The sequence below is a fragment of the Anolis sagrei genome, chromosome 9 (genome assembly GCF_037176765.1).
Source record: "Anolis sagrei isolate rAnoSag1 chromosome 9, rAnoSag1.mat, whole genome shotgun sequence".
Classification (NCBI taxonomy): Eukaryota; Metazoa; Chordata; class Lepidosauria; order Squamata; family Dactyloidae; genus Anolis; species Anolis sagrei.
In genome coordinates this window covers 28,566,173-28,591,389 of record NC_090029.1, presented here as the reverse complement: position 1 = coordinate 28,591,389, position 25,217 = coordinate 28,566,173, and the positions used below count along the sequence as shown (strand labels likewise).

At 41.5% G+C, this 25,217-nt stretch overlaps 1 protein-coding gene across 10 annotated transcripts in view; it reads left to right on the top strand.

The window, feature by feature from the left end:
* Positions 1-99: 99 nt before the first annotated feature.
* Positions 100-25,217, top strand: part of SEMA6D (semaphorin 6D) — a 589,599-nt gene continuing 564,481 nt past the window's right edge. For 9 of the 10 annotated variants that reach the window (XM_060755299.2, XM_060755293.2, XM_060755296.2 and 6 more), the window contains exon 1: positions 100-385. The gene's annotated coding sequence lies outside the window, so the exon portion shown is untranslated. The remainder of the gene's footprint in view (positions 386-25,217) is intronic. The other variant, XM_060755297.2, reaches the window with a different exon arrangement.

The following is a 25,217-nucleotide window of genomic DNA, read 5'->3' as shown; positions in this document are numbered from 1 at the left end:
ATGCTTAGCAGCCTCAGGCGTGGAGAAATGGAAGGGGGGTGGTCCAGGAAAGCAAGCGCATGCTTAGAAAGGGGCGCCGGCTTCCTGGCTGCCAGCCTGGCGCAAATGGCTGTGGGAGGGCCAGGGAAGAGGAGGAGGAGGAGGTGGCAGAAGCAGCAGCAGCGGGTGAAGTGAAGCCAAGCCGCGCGTGGGGACTTCGTGGGCTGGCGGAGAAGAAGAGAGGGCTTTGAGCGAGCAAGGAGCATTGCCGGAGAGAGAAGGAGGCAAGAAGGAGGAGAAGGAGGAAGAGGCAGAGGCAGAGGCAGGCAGCTCAGCCGCATCAGGTCGCTCGCTCGCTGCGCCTTTTGTCGGGAGGAAAAGCCTCCGCCGTGGGACGCCTCCACGGGTGAGCTTTGCCCTCGCGTGCCCCTTGGTGGGTGTGGCTGGCCCAGTGGAGACGGAGCAGGGAAATGGGGGGACCCCCTTTGCGCCTGAATTCCCTCCTTCCACCCTTCCCTCCTAGTTTCCACCCGTGTCTTTGATCCCACTCGAGTTCTGCGTGGGACTCCCTCTCCGACGGAGCCTTGTGCCCTCGTTATTACTAATATTGATATTACTAATTCCCAGCTGACCTTCGAGGGTCCCGTCTCCTTTTTTGGCTCCCCACTCGAGTTCAGGGTGGGACTCATTCTCACGTTGTCTCTGCTGATGGGAAGCTTTGTGGTCACATTAGTATATCATTATTACTGTTATTATTCCTATTAGTAGTATTATTACCATTATTATTCTTGTTAATATTACCACTATTATTATTGTTAATATTATTATTATCATTAGTATTATTTTTAGTATTATTACTATTATTACTAATTATTAATGGTAATAATATTACTGTTAGTACTAATTATTAATATTATTATTACCATTATTAGTATTGCTGGGAAGGCCAAAGAGTCCAATTATTATTATTATTATTATTATTACCATTAGTATTATTTTTAGTATTATTACTATTAGTATTATTACTAATTATTAATGGTAATAATATTACTGTTAGTACTAAGTATTAATATTATTATTACCATTATTAGTATTAGTATTATTACCATTATTATTCTTGTTAATATAACCACCATTATTATTATTATTATTACCATTATGATTATTTTTAGTATTAGTATTATTACTAATCTATTAATGGTAATAATATTACTACTATTACTAAGTATTGAATCCCATCCATGGGACAAAATCGGAATAAAAGTAAAAAAAATATTATAATAATAGTAATAATACCATTATTATTACTATTAGTATTATTATCATTATAATCACCATTATTATTCTTGTTAAAATTATCACCATCATTATTAAAATTATTATTATCATCATTTGTAATATTTTAGTATCATTACTGTTATTATTACCATTTATTATTGTTATTACCATTATTATTACTATTAGTATTATTCTTACTATTATTATTACCATTAGTAGTAGTATAATTGCAATTAGTATTATTGCCATTATTATCACTATTAGTATTATTGCCATTATTATTACCATTATTATTTTAAGACTGTATTCCACCCTATCTCTCCTAAGGGACTCATTATTATTACCATTATTATTATTATCACAATTTTTATCATCACCATCATTACTATTATTATTATTATTATTATTATTATTGGGTTGTTGTCAGTTTTTTTCTGCTATATGGCCATGTTCTGAAAGCATTCTCTCCTGACGTTTTGCCTTCATCTATGGCAAGCATCCTCAGAGGATGCTTGCCATAGATGGAGGCGAAACGTCAGGAGAGAATGCTTCTAGAACATGGTCATATAGCCCGAAAAACCTACAACAACCCAGTGATTCTGGCCATGAAAGCCTTTGACAATACATTCTTATTATTATTATTATTATCATCACTATTCTTAATATTATTACCATTATTATTATTTTTATTTCTGTTACTATTTTTCCCCACTTTCTCCCCATAATGGGACTCCTCCCAGTGGCTCAGAGCATATTCGAAACAATGCAAGTTCAACACAATTTGCTGGGAAAGCCTCCTTAAGAAAACAAAGCATCCCATCCGCTTCTTAAAAAGGAGGTGAAGGGAATTTTTCTCCTTCTTGGGGTCTCTTCTTCTAATGGGAGGTTTTTTTCCCCCTTCCCTTTGTGGCTCGGTCTCTCTGGGCTCCTTCTTTGCTGGATCGTGTGTTCCTCTCCATTCTGTTTTCTGTTACTGGAATGGGAAGATGGGGGCTGTGTGTGTTTTCAGCAGATGCAGAAAGAGAAATGAATGCTGGTTGCAGGGAATCTCGTATCCGAAATGCTTGGATTTCGAGTTTGGTTGTTTTGTTTGGAAATATCTGCGTGCACATAAGAGTCAAGACCCAAGTGTCAACAGATTTCATTTCAGGTTTCCTATACCATCACTCCATTCATTTATACACACACACATACACACACATATCCCTTACTAGCTGTCCCTTGCCACGCATTGCTGTGGCCCAGTCTGTGTATGTTTTTTTTTGTTTATATATGTGTCCATATGTGTGTTTGCATATATATACATATGTGGTTTTGCGCATGCGTTATAATGTAATTTTTTGTTTGCTTTTTAACTGTCTTCTGCTGTGTTTCTCAGTGTTTTTATGACTGATGGTCACTTGTTGGCCTGATATGCGTATCGTGTCCAAATTTGGGGTTAATTCGTCCAGTGGTTTTTGAGTTATGTTAATACCACAAATGAACATCACATTTTTATTTATATAAGACTAGCTGTACCCGCCACGTGTTGCTGTAGCCAACCTGTCTTCCCTTTTTCTCTCCTCCTTTCTTTCTCTCCTTCCTTGCTTCCCTCTTTCCTTCCTTCTTTTCTTCCTCCCTTCTCTTCCTCTTCCCTTCCTTCCCTCCACTTTTCTTTTCCTTCCCCTTTCTCCCCTTTCTTCCTTCTCTACCTATTCTTGGACTGCAACTCCCAGCAGTCCTCCAGATCTACCTACTTACCTATCTCTATCTAATCTATCTATCTGGAAGATTGCTGGGAGTTACAGTCCAGGAAGAGGAAATTGGAAATATGCAGGGATAGTGCTCTCAAAGAAATCCAAGGAGAAGAAAGCTTGCAGATTGGAAGCAGTGCATTTGGAGCATCCTCCTCCCCTAAAGGGCCTGGTCTAGGGGATGTTGGGAACTGTAGTCCGGAAGAGAGTGTGGATATGCTATTGTGTGTTTTGTTTGCCAGGGGAGTCGTTTTTGTGCATGCGCTGTAGCATCTTTTTGCATTTTTGTCTTTTGATGTACCTTCCACTGTGTTTTTCAGTATTTTTATGAGTGATGGTCAATCATTGGCTTCACATATGTATTTTGTCCAAATTTGGTGTCAATTCATCCATTGGTTTTTGAGTTATGTTAATCCCACAGACAAACATTACATTTTTATTTATATAGACTAGCCGTCCCCTGCCAAGTGTTCCTGTGGCCCACTCTGGTGTTCATGAGGGTTCTGTGTGGGAGATTTGGCCCAATTCTATCGTTGGTCAGGTTCAAAATGCTTTTTTATTGTAGACGAACTACAAATCCCAGCAACTACAAATCCCAAATATCAAGATTCTATTTTCCCCAAACTCCACCAGTGTTCACATTTGGGCATATTGAGTATTCCTGTAGGGTTTGGTCCAGATCCATCATTGTTTGAGTCCACAGTGATCTCTGAATGTAGGTGAACTACAACTCCACAACCAAAGGACACTGCCCACCAAACCCTTCTGTTGGTCATGGGAGAACTGTGTGCCAAGTTTGGTTCAGTTCCATAGTTGGTGGTGTTCAGAATGCACTTTGATTGTATAAATCCCAGCAACTACAACTCCCAAATGACAAGCTCAATTTTTTTGAGTGAAGGACATACATTGGGGTGTTAGGTATCTTGTGTCCAAATTTGGTGTCAATTCGTCCAGTGGTTTTTGAGTTCTGTTAACCCCACAAACAAACATTACATACATACATACATACATACATACATATATATATATATATAAAAATATACATACATACACACATACACACACACACACACACACACACTAGCCGTCCCCTGACATGCATTGCTTTAGCCCAGTTGGTGTATATGGGTGTATATGTGATTTGTTTATGTGTATGTGTGTGTATATGTGTGCTTGTGTATATATATGTGGTTTTGCACATGCGCTGTAGCATCTTTTTGTGGTTTTTTTTTTTGCTTTTCAAGTCCCTTCTGCTGTGTTTTTCTGTGTTTTTATGAGTGATGGTCACTTATTGGTCTGATAGGTGTCTTCTGTCCAAATTTGGTGTCAATTCGCCCAGTGATTATTGAGTTATGTTAATCCCACAAACGAACATTACGTTTTTATTTTTATTTATACAGATATCCCCCTTATATATAGGTAAATGTCTACTTAAATGTTTTATGCATGAAACAAAGTTTGTGTACATTGACCCATCACAGAGCAAAGGGGTCACAATACTTCTGGATCTCGAATAAGGGATGCTCAACCTGTATCAATGAGTTGTGGACTCTGGATGGGAATGTTTGATGTTGGAAATAAGGAGGGAGGGGAGCCACAAATGTTTCCACTTGTGTGATTTTTATTGGAAGGGGTTGGAGGTTCTCTTCTTCATCTCTTGCAGAAAATTATTGCAGCCTTGCCAGCTACAAGACAGCAAATAGTATGGGATGCTCCCCATGTCTATATACTCCTTCCACCCCATAAATCTTGTGTGCTTTCTTTTCTTGCCAGTCTTTCCAGGTGTTTTCACTGTCCAATTATTCTCCCAGCTGGGCGCTCAGCACACTTCTTGCTTTGCTAGGCTGAAGACGGCCCTCACCTGGGCTGATTTTCACCTCTCACACCTGTTTCTCTCCAGGCCCAAGACCTCATGGAGATACACCAGGCATGCATTATTCAGTCCACATTATAAAACTCTACACTGGCCATATAATCCTGTTCAAACTGCATTATATGGCTGTGTAGATGGGGCCATAGAGAGCCAGAGTTTTCCTCTGCCTTGAGATATATTTTATAAACATTACGATCTCATCTGCTCAGCTAACGTTGTCCTTGGATGTAAGAAGTTGTAATCTTGTTTACATTTGTGCTTTCAAGTCATCTGTTGGCCTATGACAACCCCATGGATTTTATAGGGTTTTCTTAGCCCCCTTCTACACTGCCATATAAAACCCAGATTATCTGCTTTGAACTGGATTATATGGCAGTTTAGACTACTATAATCCAGTTCAAACAAATCACGTGGTGCAATGGGTTAACCCTAACCCTTGTGTCAGCAGGACTGCTGACCAAAAGGTCGGCGGTTCAAATCCGGGGAGCGGGGTGAGCTCCCGTCTGTCAGCTCCAGCTTCCCATACAGGGACATGCGAGAAGCTTCCCACAGGATGGTAAAACATCCAGGCGTTCCCTGGGCAATGTTCTTGCATTCGGCCAATTCTCTCACACCAGAAGCAACTTGCAGCTTCTCAAGTTGGTCCTGACACAGAAAAAAAAATCTGCTTTGATAATCTGAATTATATGGCATTGTAATAATAATAATAATAATAATAATAATAATAATAATAATAATAATGGTCCCAGTGGTCATCGGCACACTGGGTGCCGTGCCAAAAGGTCTCAGCCAGCGCTTGGAAACAATAAACATTGACAAAATCATAATCTGTCAACTGCAAAAGGCCACCTACTTGGATCTGCACACATCATTCGAAAATACAACACACAGTCCCAGACACTTGAGAAGTGTTCGACTTGTGATTTTGTGATATGAAATCCAGCATATAGATCTCATTTGCTGTGACATACTGTGTTTTGTGTCAATAATAATAATAATAATAATAATAATAATAATACTTTTTTTTATATCCCGTCACTGTCTCCCCAAAGGGGACTCGGGGAGGCTTACATAAGGCCATGCCCAAAAATCACAACAAAGAAGTATACAATATAAAATAATACATCTATAAAAATAATGAAAATAATAAAAACAGTACAAAAACAGGCATACAATACGCTATAAAATCACAATAGAAGGGGCCTTAGACAAGGAATATCATATAATATACATACTTTATTTATATTCCATCCTATCTCCCTGAGGGGACTCAGTGCAAATTACAGTACACATTTACGGCAAACAGTCAATGCCGTTATACAATTAACAAAGACAGACAGTACATAAACAGAGGTAAAGGTTACCCATCTTTTTCCATCTCCGGCATCTGGAGGGTGTGCTTGACTCTGGCCAGAGGGAGGGTGGGGTGCTGTTGCTCCATCTTCTATGCCGAGGAGCTTTGTTGTCTTTAGATGCTCCCCCCAATCAAATCGCCAGTATGTCCTTATGGGTGCCTTGTATTCCCTCCCCACCAAAGCTGTGCCAGTTTACTGGTTTAGAATAGCTAGGTGAGCAGTAGCTGGGCTGAAGGACAGGAGCAGAATTCAAAACGATCTTGACAGATTAGAGAGATGGGCCAAAACTAACAAAATGAAGTTCAACAGTGACAAATGCAAGATACTCCACTTTGGCAGGAAAAACGAAATGCAAAGATACAGAATGGGGGACAATGCCTGGCTCGAGAGCAGTATGTGTGAAAAAGATCTTGGAGTCCTCATGGACAACAAGTTAAACATGAGCCAACCATGTGATGTGGCGGCAAAAAAAGCCAATGGGATTTTGGCCTGCATCAATAAGAGCATAGTGTCTAGATCTAGGGAAGTCATGCTACTCCTCTATTCTGTTTTGGTTAGGCCACACCTGGAATATTGTGTCCAATTCTGGGCACCACAATTCAAGAGAGATATTGACAAGCTGGAAGGTGTCCAGAGGAGGGCGACTAAAATGATCAAGGGTCTGGAGAACAAGCCCTATGAGGAGTGGCCTAAGGAGCTGGGCATGTTTAGCCTGAAGAAGAGAAGGCTGAGCGGAGAAATGATAGCCATGTATAAATATATGAGAGGAAGCCACAGGGAAGAGGGAGCAAGCTTGTTTCCTGCTTCCCTGGAGACTAGGACACGAAACAATGGCTTCAAACTACAAAAAAGGAGATTCCATCTGAATATTAGGAAGAACTTCCTGACTGTGAGAGCCATTCAGTAGTGGAACTCTCTGCCCCGGAGGGAGTGTGGTGGAGGCTCCTTCTTTGGAAGCTTTTAAACAGAGGCTGGATGGCCATCTGTCAGGGGTGATTTGAATGCAATATTCCTGCTTCTTGGCAGAATAGGGTTGGACTGGTTGGCCCATGAGGTCTCTTCCAACTCTTTGATTCTATGAAGGTTGGGAGGTCACACCAACCTGGGCTTGAACTGTCGACCTTTAAATCGGCAAGGTTTTCAGCAGCTGGCGGTTTAACTCACTGTGCTATAGCCTGGCCTGCTTCTTCCTCTTCAGTATTGCCTGCAGCACCTGAAAATCATTGATGCTCTCCCATCCAATTACTAACCAGGGTTAATATGTTTTAGCTTCCAAGTTCAGATGGGATTTGGGGCCTTTGGGGTATTTGTCTGTGGAGTGCCAAATTGGTGGCATTACTCTGAAAACGTAATGCAAGTTAGCTTCTAACATGTTAGATGAAGTGGATTTTATTTCTGGTTGAAACGGTTCTTGGCTGGAAAAATAAACATTTTAGAGGGGTAGTGATCAGAATAAAACAAAACAATTTCATATTTACTCTTATTCTTCTTTGTAGCAGCTGTTTTCTATCCCCTCTCCCATACATTTTGTTGCCTTTTGATGATGATTTAAAGTTCTTTGTTTTCGTAACGTACCTGCTGACCGTCCTTTAAATCTAAACACTAGTTAGAAATCCTGGACATGTTGGCAGCTTTCAACAGAGCTCTCTCCCACAGCAGTGCCCTTCCTATTAAAAGGCAAAGGCTTTGTGTGGCTTGCTATTGATCTTTGTATGTGTGTGCCTGGGCTCCGCATTGGCCCTGTTTAAATGTTACAATAACATGGATTTTTTTCAAGTGGATTTTGATTAGGGGACAAAGTGGAACATAAATATGTTTGACTCGCCACTCTGGCTGGCCTTTTGGCTTTCCGCATGCTTCTTGGGTTCCAGAGTTCTAGCTGTAAATACAAAATGGATGGAAACCATTCATATACAATGTATTGTCGAAGGCTTTCATGGCCAGAATCACTGGGTTGTAATTTTAGAGTTTTTTAATACTGGTAGCCAGATTTTGTTCATTTTCATGGTTTCCTCCTTTCTGTTGAAATTGTCCACATGCTTGTGGATTTCAGTGGCTTCTCTGTGTAGTCTGACATGGTGGTTGTTGGAGTGATCCAGCATTTCTGTGTTCTCAAATAATATGGTGTGTCCAGGTTGGTTCATCAGGTGCTCTGCTAAGGCTGACTTCTCTGGTTGAAGTAATCTGCAGTGCCTTTCATGTTCCTTGGTTCGTGTTTGAAAATGAACAAAATCTGACTACCAGTATTAAAAAACTCTAAAATTACAACAACACAACAACAGAGAGGAAAGAAACAAGGATATCTAATCACCTCTCAACAAAAGTTTGCTCGAGGCACTGTCAGGCCATTACATGCTAATCAAGGTGGTCAGTTGAAACATTCACACCTAGCTCCAGTGGACAAGAGTCCTTTGTCCCACCCTGGTCATTCCACAGATATATAAACCCTTTTTATTAGTTCCAACAGACCTCACAACCTCTGAGGATGCTTGCCATAGATGCAGGTGAAACGTCAGGAGAGAATGCCTCTAGACCATGGCCATATAGCCTGAAAAACCTACAACAACCCACCATATATATATATATATATATATATATATATATATATATATATATATATATATAAGCCATCCCCTGCCACGCGTTGCTGTGGCCCACTCTGGTGGTCATGGGGGTTCAGTGTGGAAAGTTTGCCCCGATGCTGTCGTTCGTGGGGTTCAGAATGCTCTTTGATTGTAGGTGAACTGTGAATCCCAGTGACTACAACTCCCAAATGTCAAGGTCTATTTCCCCCAAACTCCATCTGTGTTCTTATTTGGGCATATTGAGTGCTTGTGCCAAGTTTGGTCCAGATCCATCATTGTTTGAGTCCACAGTGCTCTCTGGATGTAGGTGAACCACAACTCCCAAACTCAAGGTCAATGCCCACCAAACCCTTCCAGCATTTTCTGTTGGTCATGGGAGTTCTGTGTGCCACGTTTGGTTCAATTCCATCGTTGGTGGGGTTCAGAATGCTCTTTGATTGTAGGTGAACTATAAATCCCAGCAACTACAACTCCCAAATGACAAATTCATATTTTTTGAGTGATGGTCACTCCTTGTGTTGTGAGACATTTTGTTGCGAGATTTGGTGTGATTTCGTTCATTGGTTCTTTTGTTTTTAATGTACTCATTACGCACAGACCATATATACACACATACACACACACATACACACTATCCATCCCCTGCCACACGTTGTTGTGGCCAAGTCTGTGTATACGTGTGTGTGTGTATATATATATATATATATGGTTTTGCACATGCGTTGTAATTTTTTTTGGCTTTTTAATTCTCTTCTGCTGTGTTTTTCAGTATTTTTATGAGTGATCGTCACTTGTTGGCCTGATAGGTGCATTGTGTCCAAATTTGATGTCAATTTGTCCAATGGTTTTTGTGTTATGTTAATCCAACAAACGAACATTACATTTTTATTTATATAGATACCAGCTATACCCGACACGTGTAGCTGTGGCCAACCTTCCATCCCTCTTTCTCTCCTTTCTTTCTCTTTTTTCTTTCTCTCCTTCCTTCCTTCGTTCTTTCCTTCCTTACATCTCTTTCCTTCCTTCCTTTTCTTTTTTCTTTCCTTCTCTCTTTCCTTCTCTCCTTCCTTCTTTCCTTTTTTCCTTCCTTCCTTCCTTCCTTCCTTCCTTCCTTCCTTCCTTCCTTCCTTCCTTCCTTCCTTCCTTCCTTCCTTCCTTCCTCCCTCCCTTACCTCTCTTTCCTTCCTTCCTTTTCTTTTTTCTTTCCCTCTCTCCTTCCTTCCTTCCTTCCTTCCCTCCCTCCCTCCCTCCCTCCCTCCCTCCTTCCTTCCTTCCTTCCTTCCTTCCTTCCTTCCTTCCTTCTCTTCCCTTCTTTCTCCACTTTTTTCCCTTTCCTCTTTCTCCCCTTTCTTCCTTCTCTACCTATTCTTGGACTGGAACTCCCAGCAGCCCTCCTGACTGATCAATTTACCAACTATCTATCTCTATCTAATTGATATATCTTATCTATCTGGAGGGTTTCTGGGAGTTGCTGTCCAGGAATAGGAAATTGGAAATATGCAGGGATTGGGATGCTCTCAAAGAAATCCAAGGAGAAGAATGCTTGCAGCTTGGAAGCAGTGCATTTGGATCATCCTCCTCTCCTAAAGGGCCTGGTTTAGGGGATGCTGGGAGCACGTGTGTGTGTGTGTGTGTGTGTATTCTAATCTGTCTCCTGCACATTTTTCCTAACAGTATGAGAGAAAAAATGTTTTTTATGAGGTTGCATAGTAAGTTCATGGGGAATATAAGATGTGATCCTCTTTCTTGCATGGCGTGCCTTTGTGTGTTTGCTCAAAATTAAGTTCTAGTGTGTCAAGTTGATCCCCAGTAAGTGCATTTCATATTTCAGCTTCATTGTGACCCACAAATGTGTGCATTTAACTGGAAAAGACACCTTGACAAACATTTATTGAATTTGCTCTTCTGTTTGAGGAAAAGAACAGTTGTTGGTTTTTCTTATCTTTCCAGTGCGGAGAGATTGACAGGTACAAATTGCCAAATCTATAAAGGATGCATCTTTGGTCAAGATGCAACTCTTAACTTCATTTGAATGCCTGTCTTGTGACTGTTACCACTTACAAGAGGGGTGAGTTTCCTAGCAAATATACAGTGGCATCCCCACAGGGTTTGCAATGTATGGCTATGACCATGAGGAGCACATACCCCCCTTGTCTGTAATGTGCTCTAAATGTATCTAATTCACACCTATACTGAAAAGTGAGTGCACTGCTCAAAGTAACTCCGTGCAGAAAAGTGCCAATCTGATCTTCATGGTTTCCCTTGGGCATAGTAGGTAGTATAACCTATTTATGGAGATCACAAAATTTCTGGTTTCTCTCCATGTTTTGTATTCATTTTTTTCATGTCAGGAATGACTTGAGATACTGCAAGTCGCTTCTGGTGTGAGAGAATTGGCCGTCTGCAAGGACGTTGCCCAGGGAACGCTTGGATGTTTTGATGTTTTACTATCCTTGTGGGAGGCTTCCGTCATGTCCCTGTATGGGAAGCTGGAGCTCACAGAGGGAGCTCATCTGCACTCTCCCCGGATTCAAACCTGTGACCTGTCAGGAGTGACTTGAGAAACTGCAAGTTGCTTCTGGTGCGAGAGAATTGGCCGTCTGCAAGGACGTTGCCCAGGGAACCCTTGGATGTTTTGATGTTTTACTATCCTTGTGGGAGGCTTCTCTCATGTCCCTGCATGGGAAGCTGGAGCTGACAGAGGGAGCTCATCTGCGCTCTCTCTGGATTTGAACCTGTGACATGTCAGTCTTCACTCCTCCTGGCACAAGGGTTTAATAACTATGAAATTATTATTACATACTTGCCCCTTCTTTTCACCTGTTTGATCAAGGAATTATATATGATTATTCTGGTTGTATAATAATCTATAAAAATAAAAATGTAATGTTCATTTCTGGGATTAACAGAACTCAAAAACCAGTGGGCCAATTGACAGAAAATTTGGACAGCATACACCTAACAACCTAATGTATGTCCTTCACTCAAAGTTTTTTGATTTTGTCATTTGGGAGCTGTAGTTGCTGGGATTTATAGTTCACCTACAATCAAATAACATTCTGAACACCACCAATGATAGAATTGAACCAAACTTGGCACACAACATTCCAATAACCAACAGAAAACACTAGAAGGGTTTGGTGGGCATTGACCTTGAGTTTGGGAGTTGTAGTTCACCTACATCCAGAGAGCACTGTGGACTCCAACAATGATGGATCTGGACCAAACTTGTCACAAATATTCCATATGCCCAAATATGAACACAGATGGAGTTTGGGGAAAATACACCTTGACATTTGGGATTTGTAGTTACTGGGATTTATAGTTCACCTACAATCAAAGAGCATTCTAAATCCCACAAACGACAGAATTGGGGCAAATTTCCCACACGGAACCCCCATGACCAACAGAAAATATTTAAGTCCATCCAGTCCAACTCTCTTCACCAGGGCAAGAAAATGTAATCAGAGCCCTCCTGACAAAGAGCCATCCAGCCATAGATATAGATAGATAGATAGATAGATAGATAGATATGATTCTCTCTCTCACACACACACAGATATAGTATCATAGATTTGAAAGGGACCCCTAAAGAAGGACAATTATATGTATGTTGTACGTTCCAGAGTGGGCAAATCAGACAATCTCCACATCAACACTGACAAAGAAAGGGCAAGAAATACTGTTTATGCACAAGCATAAAGAAATTACATATATTAGAAACCAACACTTTCTCATTACTTTATTTTTGGGATCACCAGGCTGGGCCACAGCAACGCCTGGCAGGGGAAGGCTAGTAATAATAATAAACTTTATTTGTACCCCGCCACCATCTTCCCCAATGGGGACTCGAGGCGGCTTACATGAGGCCAAGCCCAAACAACAAATTACAATAAAAGAAAACACAAATTACTATAAAATAAACAACATAGCATTAAAGTACAAAACATATAAGCATAATAAACAATATACACAAAACATACAAAACAACAACCCCTGTGAAGTAAATCTGAGAGCATATCTGTCTTTGTAGAGTATATGATAGATACATATAACAATAATAATAATATTTATAATAATAATAATAATATTTATTTGTTACCCTGCCACCATCTCCCCAATGGGGACTCGGAGCGGCTTACATGAGGCCAAGCCCAAACAACAATTTACAATAAAGTAAAACCAAAAACATAAACCGAAAACGCAAACATATACTTTGTAGGATATATGATGATGAAGTAGAATGATCTGAGAGCACGCCTGTCTTTGTAGAGTCCAACCTCAAGTATGTACAGCCTAAAATCATGTACAAGAGGTCCATCCAAAGAACAAGGAAAAGATAGGAATAAACCTGGAATAGCATGTGATTGTGTCAGTTATACTGTATTTAGGCATAACCACTGAGCTGCTGAACTTGCTGACCAAAATGTTGGTGGTTTTAATCCGGGGAGCGGGCTGAGCTCCTGCTGTTAGCCCCAGCTTCTGCCAACCTAGCAATTCGAAAACATGCAAATGTAAGCTGATCAATAGGTACCACTCCAACGGGAAGGTAACAGCGCTCCATGCAGTCATGACCTTGGAGGCGTCTACGGACAACGCCAGCTCTTCGGCTTAGAAATGGAGATGAGCACCAACTCCCAGAGTCAGACATGACTGCACTTAATGTCAGGGGAAAACCTTTACCTTTACTATGAGAGATTATTCAATTTTACAGAATCCAAAGACTTGAGTCGTCCCCCCTTGGAGGTTGAGAAGGGCGGGGCAGAAATATTGGAAATAATGTATCATAATAATTATGGAGGAAGTGGGTAAAATGGCACTGAAGGTATGTTTTGTTAGGCAGCTCCAGGTATCTGGATCAGCAAAACTAGAATCATAGAATCAAAGAGTTGGAAGAGACCTCATGGGCCATCCAGTCCAACCCTCTGCCAAGAAGCAGGAATATTGCATTCAAATCACCCTTGACAGATGGCCATCCAGCCTCTGTTTAAAAGATTCCAAAGAAGGAGCCTCCACCACACTTCCGGGCAGAGAGTTCCACTGCTGAACGGCTCTCACAGTCAGGAAGTTCTTCCTCATGTTCAGATGGAATCTCCTTCCTTGTAGTTTGAAGCCATTGTTCTGCGCCCTAGTCTCCAGGGAAGCAGTAAACAAGCTTGCTCCCTCCTCCCTGTGGCTTCCTCTCAAATATTTATACATGGCTATCATATCTCCTCTCAGCCTTCTCTTCTTCAGGCTAAACATGCCCAGCTCCTTAAGCCGCTACTCATAGGACTTGTTCTCCAGACCCTTGATCATTTTAGTCGCCCTCCTCTGGACACATTCCAGCTTGTCAATATCTCTCTTGAATTGTGGTGCCCAGAATTGGACACAATATTCCAGGTGTGGTCTAACCAAAGCAGAATAGAGCATGGGGAGCATGACTTCCCTAGATCTAGACACTATGCTCCTATTGATGCAGGCCAAAATCCCATTGGCTATTTTTGCCGCCACATCACATTGTTGGCTCATGTTTAACTTGTTATTCATGAGGACTCCAAGATCTTTTTCACACGTACTGTTCTCGAGCCAGGCATCCCCCATTCTGTATCTTTGCATTTCGTTTTTTTCTGCCAAAGTGGAGTCTGTGGACTTCCGAGGGAGCAGGAGAGAAAACTGGATGACCAAAGGCATTGATGACAAATGCATATGTATTGGTTGTAAATTCCGTTTGTCTGGCTGTAGTTTCCCTGTTTTTTATTTATAGGTATGGCACTTTGAAGACATGCAAAGGAGGGGTTCTGTGCCCCCAAGGCTCTGGCTAGATAAAAGCAGAGGTCAGAGCAATGTGGGATAAATGTGAGCAAAGCCTGGCATTTGTTTTCAGGCGGTTCAATTTAGAAGGTTGCTGCTGAAGAGAGGGAGAGCTCGGCGCTGGTGGAGGAGGTCTCTCTCTAGCTCTGATTCAATCAGGCAAGAGCAGAGGGCATGCCGCATACAAAGGAAGGTCGGGATTAACTAAATGAGAGTGATGGCTGTCTATTTTGACCTTGTAAATATCGAGCGAGGTGCTAATTTTCAAGGGCGTTACCGAAGATAGCCAGATGCTGTTCTGCGTTTGCTGTGATTCTAAAGATGCCGAAAGTCCTTTCGGAAATTACACTGAAATTTATTTTACACTGTATTTTAAATTACAAGGTTGTTGTTGTTTTTTAAAGAGAAAGAATCACAGGTATGCTTTACAAATACATGTATTTGAGAGTCCAGCTGCCAGCTCCTGACCTTATGTGCATACACTGTTGAAAAAACTCACGGATTCAGGTTTTAATCCAAACTATCTGGAGGCTTTAATCTTCACCATTGCAATATATGCAAAATATACAAACAGGATATGCAGATCCACTTTCCTGTACTTGCAAACAATCAGATTCTCAGATAGTCATAGACAACTTATGCAGATACTCACACTGAGTCACACAGGAGAGAGAAAGATGGATTCTTTCTGTGCTGTCGGACACTGGGCCTGTGCATCAGACTGTAGACAGGACATATATTCTGTGTGCCCAACGGGACGCTGGGGCTGCCTCAAATTAAAAGCCTTTGGATTTCCTTAATACAGAGTCTCTAGATTGCTCAAAGGTTCAACAAAGTTCTTTATTAATGAAAACAAACAGGTACTTTAAGACTTTCTTAACAGTCTATTGGTGCTCTCTCTCTCAATCTTGTCCACAGGGAACAGGCACTATCTTCATAACTGTAACTAATGGGGAAATCCTTAACTTCTAATCTGGGCAGTCTGTCTTTGCCTCTGTTGGCGTGGAGCCCCTGCACCCAGTACCAACTGCGTCTGGCTTCCTCGAGTGGCCCTTACCAAGCAGAGCTTTGTAGACTTCCAGGGGGAAAAGAATTCAGGTTTCCGTGATGGCTGTCTGAAGTCCTTCAGCAAAGGAGCTGTAGGGCTGTATAACCCCGGTCAAGCTGTGAGCTGTATATCTCCCCGGCCAAGCTGTAGAAGACAAAGCTTTCTACAGGAGATCTTGGTATTATGTCCTGCATGAAAGGCTTCTCTGTGTGGAATGAACCCAAAGTGACTCCTATTCCCTCCAAAACCCAAAAAGGGGGCGGGAACAGGCAACCTAACTATAATTGGCAGGTGGCTTGCCCTATGATTGCAGCCAAAAGAAGACACCTATCTGCAGAGTCCCTGAAACTTAGGACTACAACAAACATTCAATGCAAAGCAAACACTTTCATCTACCTTATATAGCCACCTGCTGATAGATCATCAGTAATGGACACTGGCTGATGCAGCCCCTTGGATATAACCCTCACATAACTCTGTGTAATAACCCATTACAACATTTCCTTAGGTGTATCATCTTGACATTCACAGTCATACCTAGGTGCTATTGTTATACACCACATGCTCATCAAACAGTGTTTTCTCTATGATTAGAAATGCCTTGCAATTTCTATCTAACAAAGGTGCTATGGAAAAATAATGAAGAGTCTGAAGTGGCTTCCGCTTGGTTTTCCAGGCCATGATTGAAAGAAAAGTCCTGTTCTCTTTCCAAGAACTTGAACTACAATATCTCTGGCCAGCCTGACTAGAGAATTGTCTTTGTTGTCATCCAGAAAGTTGATTTCCCCAAATCCTATTCTTTCTGCAACTGAAGAGGTTGTTATCTCCTTTTTTGTTTTTGGTTTTGTGTGTGTGTGTGTCAGGGGTGACTTGAGAAACTGCAAATTACTTCTGGTGTGAGAGAATTGGCCATCTGCAAGGACATTGCCTAGGAGATGCTAGGATGTTTTGATGTTTTACCATCCTTTGTGGGAGGCTTCTCTCATGTCCCCACATGGGGAGCTGGAACTGATAGAGGGAGCTCATCCGTGCTCTCCCTGGATTCAAACTTGCAACCTGTCGGACATCAGTTCTGCCGGCACAAGGGTTTAACCTACTGTGTCACTGGGGGCTTTTTTTGTTGTTAGTTTGTGATGGAGCCCATGGTATGATGGCCTACTACAGTCGATCCTCTCCTTTTGTGCGTTTAACTTTTGTGGATAGGAGCCCCCTGTGGCACAATGGATTAAACCCTTGTGCCAGCAGGACTGAAGACAGATAGGTCAGAGGTTCAAATCTGGGAAGAGCATGGATGAGCTCCCTCTGTCAGCTCCAGCTCCCCATGTGAGGACATGAGAGAAGCCTCCCACAAGGATGATAACACATCAAAACATCCGGGCGTCCACTGGGCAAAGTCCATGGCAGACGGCTAATTCTCTCACACCAGAAGTGAATTGCAGTTTCTCAAGTCTGGGTTGTTGTAGGTTTTTCGGGTTGTATGGCCATGTTCTAGAACAGTGTTTCTCAACCTTCCTAATGCTGCGACCCCTTAATACAGTTTCTCATGTTGTGGTGACCCCCAACCATAACATTTTCGTTGCTACTTCATAACTGCAATTTTGCTACTATTATGAATCGTCATGTAAATATCTGATATGCAGGATGCATTTTCATTTACTGGACCATATTTGGCACAAATAATTGATATGCCCAAATATGAATACTGGTGGGGTTGCGGGGGATTGATTTTGTCATTTGGGAGTTGTAGTTGCTAGGATTTATAGTTAACCTACAATCAAAGAGCATTCTGAACACCACCAACGATGGAATTCTTCCAAACTTGGCACACAGAACTCCCATGACCAACAGAAAATACTAGAAGGATTTGGTGGGAATTGACCTTGAGTTTGGGAGTTGTAGTTCATCTACATCCAGAGAGCACTATGGACTCAAACAATGATAGATCTGGACCAAACTTGGCATGAAAACTCAATATGCCCAAATGTGAACACTGTTGGAGTTTGGGGGAAATAGACCTTGACATTTGGGAGTTGTAGTTGCTGGGATTTATAGTTCACCTACAATCAAAGAGCATTCTGAACCATACCAACGATAGAATTTGGCCAAACTTCCCACACAAAACCCCCATGACCAACCAACAGAAAATACTGTGTTTTCTGATAGTCTTTGCCGACCCCCCTGACCCCCCCTCGTGACCCCCAGGGGTCCCCCAGGTTGAGAAACACTGTTCTAGAAGCATTCTCTACTGACATTTCATCTTCATCTGTGGCAAACATCCTCAGAGGTTGTGAGGTTTGTTGGAAACTGGAAAATTGGGTTTCTCGAGTCGCTCCTGACATGGAAAAAAAAAAAGCTTTTGTGGATTTGATTGTTTACAGATTTGATTTTAAAAGTTTCCTTCGGAAACAAATAGCAATTTCTTTATTTGCATTTTTTCACTTACACCCTTTGCCTCTAATCCCAGCAAATGTAAAAGGCTGACTGTATTTGGACAGTGGGAAATATATGTGCCCACATAATCACTTTGTTTCTATAAGGTGATGGATGTAGTCGATAAGTGCTCATCTCTGCTTTATAACAGTATATTTCACATTGGATTTATAGCAGTTGAACTCTCACAGTTTCTGCCAAAAGCCCCTTGGAACGTTACTCCAAAGATGCTATCAAAGGCTTAAATGTAACTGCTAGTCACAGCTGGCGACATGCAGACCCCATTGATTCAATAGATCTAGTTCATTTGGGAATATCATCTGGATTTACACCAAACGTTGACTGCGATCAGTGAGTTTCATTAATATTATCATTTGTTATTGTCAGTGTGTCTTGTTCTCATAATGCTCTCATTCCTCTGTTATATGACATTCACTCTTTTTGTTATTATCCATTATATTTATTTCAAAGTAACATTAACCTTATATCTGTAGCATAGTTACGCTCTGGAAAAGCTTTTAAAACAAGTTATAGATCTGTGCAAAACAGGTGACTATTCTGAGAAGTAATTGTATGATATTTTATACCTTCCATTACAGCATATGTCTTGTTATAAGAATAGTTCAAGTCCGTGTTGGATGCTATCCAAAATATTTGGTGGAGTTTTGAGAATACTAAACCAAATCCTCTGTTGATGGGGAAAGGGAACATTTACAACATTGGCTACAGATTAAATGAGTGCTCTGAAGCTGAGCATAGTAATTGATCTGGAGTCACAGACAGCTAAATGGCATCTGAACTAAGAGTTTCTCCCTTCCAGATTCTTCTAATAACCATTATGCTGTAGCAAGCAACCGTTCTTTGCCATTGAATCAATTGCTTAATGGTATCTCGGCTGTTATGTGGATCCCATTGATTCTTTCTGCTTACCATATGCACTCATGTATAAGTTGATCTTGTGTATAAGTCGAGACCAGGTTTTGGGACCAAAATTATGGATTTTGATATTTTATTTATTGACTAGCTGTCCCCTGTCAAGCGTTGTTGTGGTCCAGTTTGTGTATATGCACAAATATGCATATATATTTGTGTATATGTGTATATATGTGGTTTTGTGCATGCATTGTCATGTATTTTTTGGTTTTTTAAGTCTCTTTCTGTGTGTTTTTCAGTGTTATTATGAGTGATGGTCACTCGATGGTCTGATAGATATATAGTGCCCAAATTTGGTGTCAATTCGCCCAGTGGTTTTTGAGTTATGTTAATCCCACAAACAAACATTACATTTTTATTTACATAGATCACTAGTGGTACCCACCACGCATTGCTGTGGCCAGTCTTCCTTCCTTCTTTCTCTTCTTTCTTTCTCTCCTTTCCCTTTTCTCTTTCTCTCCTTCCTTCTCTTCTTTTTCCCTTCCTTCCCCCCACCTTTTCTTTCCCTTCCACTTTCTCCTCTTTCTTCCTTCTCTACCTGTTCTTGGTCTGCAACTCCCAGCAGTCCTCTTGATCGACCTATCTACCTACCTATCTTTCTCTGTCTAATCCAGTGGTTCTCAACCTGGGGTCCCCAGATGTTTTTGGTCTACAACTCCCAGAAATCCCAGCCAGTTTACAAACTGTTAGGATTTCTGGGAGTTGAAGGCCAAAAACATCTGGAGACTCCAGGTGGAGAACCACTGTTCTAATCTATCTGGAGGTTTGCTCAGAGTTGCAGTCCAGGAATAGGAAATTGGAAACATGCAAGGATTGGGATGCTCTCAAAGAAATCCAAAGAGAAGAAAACTTTCATCTTGGAAGAAGTGCATTTGGATCATTCTCCTCTCCTAAAGAGTCTGGTCTAGGGGATGCTGGGAACTGTAGTCCGAAAGAGAGTGTGGATATGCTATTGTGTGTTTCGTTTGTCAGGGGGAGTTGTTTTGCGCATGCGCTGTACTGTCTTTTTACTTTTTTGGCTTTTTAAGTCCCTTCTGCTGTGTTTTTCCATGTTTTTTATGAGTGGTGGTCACTTGTTGGCCTGATCGGTGTCTTGTGTCCAAATTTGGTGTCAATTAGCCCAGTGGTTAATTCCACAAATGAACATTGCATTTTTAAAATATAGATTGTGTCAGAAGTGAATTGAGAATACAGTTATATTGTATAGAGAAACCACCAAAAAAGTTTTAAACTTGGCATTTTATACTAAATGTCCTTTGACCAGAAGCTGGCCACTTGGAGTGGCGGTAGGAAGGTCCTCCACTGTGCATGTGACAGGGCTCAGGCTGCATTGCAGGTCTGTTGGAAACATGGCAAATGGGGTTTATATATCTGTGTTTATATATCTGTGGCTATATAGATCTTACTTCTTCTCACCACACGTCCACTTGGTAATGGGAGAAGGGTTGATCTCTGTGTTTTAAGGTGGGTTTGGGAACCATTTGTGGTTGTGACCATGGGGATTATACTCATTAATATGACACCAAATGATTATGAGGTTGGTTTGCTGTGAGTTTCCAAGGCTGTATGACCATGTTCCAGAAGCATTCTCTCCTGATGTTTCACCCACATCTATGGCAGGCATCCTCAGAGGTTGTGAGGGCTGTTGGAAACATGGCAAATGGGGTTTACATATCTGTGGAATTTCCAGGGTGGGGAGAAAGAGTTCTTGTTTGTTTGAGGCAGGTGTGAATGTTGCAATTGTCCATCTTGATAAGCATTGAATGGCCTTGGAGCTGCAGAGCCTGGCTACTTCCTGCCTTACAGCCCGGAAATCTCACAGCAACCCAGTGATTCTGGCTATGAATGCCTACGACAACAGATTATGAGGTTGCTTGCCAGTGCTTTGAAAATTATAACTGTCAGAAGGATGTCAGCCATTGTGTTTCTGTGCTTTTCACATGAGCGAAAGGTAGAACATATATGACCTTCAAGATGCCACTGTACTGCAGCTACTATTTTAGCCCATGGCTAAGGATTATGAGGGTTGTAGTACAGCAACATCTTGAGAACTAGAGATTGCCCACATTTGGCATAGATTTAGTTATTGACTAAGGTCTTCTAGCCATCCAGTTATCCAGTTTGTTGAAGAATGCCCCTCTCTCTGGCCCAGCTAACTTGTCCGAATGCATCTCTTTCTATGTCCTGCCTCTCAGTTTAAGATCATCTGGGGAGGCTCTGCTCTCGCTCCTGCCAGCATCACAAATATGTCTGGTGGGGACGAGAGACAGGGCCTTCTCGGCTGTGGCTCCCCGCCTGTGGAACTTGCTTCCCATTGAGGTAAGAACAGCTCTGTCCCTCCTGTCATTTAGGAAGAAATTGAAGTCACGGTTCTGTCACCAGGCTTTTGAACAACAGACATACATAGCACTTTGGACATGGAATTGGATATGGAGTTGACTGGAATTCCATATCATTTTACTGTTTTAATGAATGTTTTACTAATTGTTTTAATTGTTATTATATTGCTGTGTTATATGTAGTGGCATCGAATTGCTTGCCAAATGTAAGTCATCCTGAGTCCCCCCCTTGGGGATTAAGAAGGAATGGGATAGAAATACCAGAAATAAATAAAGAAAGAAATATATTGCCTAATAATAATAATAATAATAATCTTTGACATGTGAATAATAATCTTTATTTATACCCCACCACCATCTCCCCAACGGGGACTCGGGGCGGCTTACATGAGGCTAAGCCCAGACAACATACAACCAAAAGCATAAGCAACAAACAACAGCATCATAATTACATAAAAACATGAATACAATAACAATATAACATTACAATAAACACAATTGCAGTAACAGTGGGCAGGCCAAATGTGGAGAATAAAATGTTAAAAACTCGAATGAGACAGGAAAAGGAGCAAGTTATTTGCAGGAGGGAGCTCATAAACGACACAGGGTTGTGTAACCAAACTTTCCCATTAGGGGGGTGTGTACTCCAGTGACAGAAGCGTTGAGGGGAGCAGTAGTGTCATGTTGTGCACCTACTCACCAAAGGAGCAGCAGAAGAGCCAGGTTTTAAGGTTCTTTTTAAAGGTTTCTAGGGGAGGGGCTTTCCTGATCTCTCCAGGTAATGGGTTCCAGAGTCGGAGAGCCACAGAGGAGAAGGCTCTCTCCCTTGTGACCACAAGATGAGCTTGTGAAACTGGCAGGGGCGAAAGGAGGACCTCTCCTAGAGACTGAAGGGCCCGGATTGGTTCATGGAGAAGATACGGTCATGAAAGTAGGCGGGTCCCAAACCATTTAGGGCTTTATAGGTGATAACCTGTACCTTGAACTGGGCCTGGAAAATAAACGGCAGCCAGTGGAGCTCCTTAAACAAGGGAGTTGACTGTTCCCTGTAAGTTGCCCTAGTTATTAATCTGGCTGCCGAACGTTGGATAAGTTGTAGTTTCTGGCCCGCCTTCAAGGGTAGCCCCACGTATACATGAGATAATGCAGAAAATGCTAGACATAAATATACAATTAAAACCGGAATTATTTTGGTTGGGAATGAAAACACCAAAAATGGAAAAAAAAAAACACTGACAAACTACTATTTTTGCTAACAACAGCGGCGAGGATGTGCTACGCAAAACTATGGAAGAAAGAAGAAATACCAGATATAGAAGATAGGCTACAAAAAGTGTATGACATTAGAAGTATGGACCGGTTTACATTCTTATTATCCAGAAACAAGGACAATCCGATGCAAGAGACAAACTGGGAGAAAATTACTGATTATTTAAAACAGATAAAACACAGAACAATTATTTAAATAAGAGAAGACAACCCTAGAAAGAAGGAAAGAGAGAAGTATATGGAAAGAAAAACAACGTAGGACAGAAGACAAAGAAAAGGACAACACTTCCACCAAGATACTCAGGAAGTCACAAAGATCTTCAATTTTTTTATTTTGTATTTTGTATATAAAAAAATTAATCTCTTGTTTTCTCCCCTCTCTCTCTTTCTTCTCTCTCTTTCCTACACGTGCACTCTATTTTTAAAAATTTTTCTTTTTTTCTCTTTTTTTTCTCTTCACCTTTCCCCTCACCAGTCTGTTTCTTTTAACTATGTCACAGAAAATTCAATAAATATATATATATATATTTAAAAAAGGGTAGCCCCACGTAGAGTGCATTGCAGTAATCCAGTCTAGAGGTAACTAAGGTGTGGACCACCGTGGTCAAGTCAGACTTCACGAGGTATGGTGGCTGCTGGCGCACGTGTTTTAATTATGTCACCGCCGACACCCTTCAAGATTGAAAATCCAGAGGGACATCCAATAAATAAATAATGGTTTTAATTAACTTTGCAAAGGCATTGATGACATGGGATTCTTATTGTTATGTAATATGCCACCCTCCTTCCAAATGATCTGAATATTTTTCTCCCTCTTTCTATTGTTAGCTCATTTTCTTCCGCCCTCGTGCCCCATTGTGTACAGCATTCATATTTCTCCCGAGTTCATCAAATTAGTTCTTGGATCTTCTTAATCTATTCTCCATATTATTGACTTTTTCTCCCTTTTCAATCTCATCTGTTCCTCGGCCCAGTCTTCGCCTTGCTCTCCACCCTCCCTTGCCAAGTTGTTCAATTCGTTCTGCGCTTGCCCAATCAATCATGTCTTAGGTCATCCTTCCAGTTCCTGGGCAACATTAATTATGTGGGAATCCTATCCAATTCGCCCAGCCATTGCTCATTGCAACTTACCCATGGGCACAATTACTGTTTCACTAAGGAAAGGTTAAGAGGTATAGGTGGGGAGTGTGGTTGAAGGAAGAAGGACTGTGATTTAAGACTCTTGCCTTATCTCAAAAAAAAAAAATACAATTGCCAGGGCCGGATTATGAATTTAACAGTTGCCTGGGTATGATGGGCAGTCCTGACCTTTAGCTCCCTAAGGGTGATCTGGAGCTAATTTTGTATTAGCAAACAGTGGACTTTGATGCTGTGATACCTCGGGTCAATGTAACACAGTAAGCCCCAGCCTATGCTTGGCTCATATCTTGCACAGTTGGGCATGACATGGTTATAAAGTTCAGTACAGAGTACAAGGCTGATACAGCCTTTCCCAAGCTGATATCTTTCAGAAGGTGTTGGACAGTAATTCCCATTTCCCCCAGTTAATATGACCTAATATCTTTCCAGCAGGTAGAATTAGCCATATTGCTACTTAGGGAGTGGAGCGGGTCAGTAGCAAAATGTCAGTTTTTCATCCTAGGGCATGTCTATAGGGACCAAAAAAACCCCCATATTAATTCTCATAGTTGCCTCCTTGATCTTGACACATGACCCCTTTAGCGATGAAAGCACTTCTTTTTAGGCTTTAATGTGGAATACCCAAACACACTTCCTGCTCAGCAGTTTCTTGGAATTTCAGCATTTGTTATATTTTGCTATGCAAGTACAATCTAGTTCTAGCTGGCTTCAGAAAAAGAGAGTAGGACTGATTTGTGGGTGGCAAGCGTTGCCATTTTTGTTAACCTGCCCACTGCTCCCTGCTAGGGCTGTTCAACAATGTAAAAACAATGTATTGTTGAAGGCTTTTATAGCTGGAATCAATGGGTTGTTGTGGGTTTTTCAGGATATATGGCCATGTTCCTGACGTTTCACCTACATCTATGGCAAACATCCTCAGAACTTGTGAGGTCACCTCACAACCTCTGAGGATGCTTGCCATAGATGCAGGTGAAACATTACGACAGAATGCTTCTAGAACATGGCCATATAGCCCAAAAAACCCACAACAACCCAATGTAAAAACATTTGTAGCCCTTAAAGGGTTTGAATAATTCAGTGAAATCCTTTAAACTGATTAGTTGAAAGGGCAAATTTGTGGCAAGTTTTTGTTGTTTATTCTGACTCTTCGTGATCTCATGGACCATCCCATGCCAGAGCTCCCTGTCGGCCATCACCTCTCCCAGCTCCTTCCGAGTCAAGCCAGTCACTTCAAGGATACCATCCATCCATCTTGCCCTTCGTCGGTCTATCTTCCTTTTGCCTTCCATTTTCCCCAGCATCATTGTCTTCTCTAAGCTTTCCTGTCTTCTCATGATGTGGCCAAAGTAATTCATCTTTGCCTCTAATATCCTTCCCTCCAGTGAGCAGTCGGGCTTTGTTTCCTGGAGTAAGGACTGGTTTGATCACTCTCAGAACTTTCCTCCAACACCACAGTTCAAAA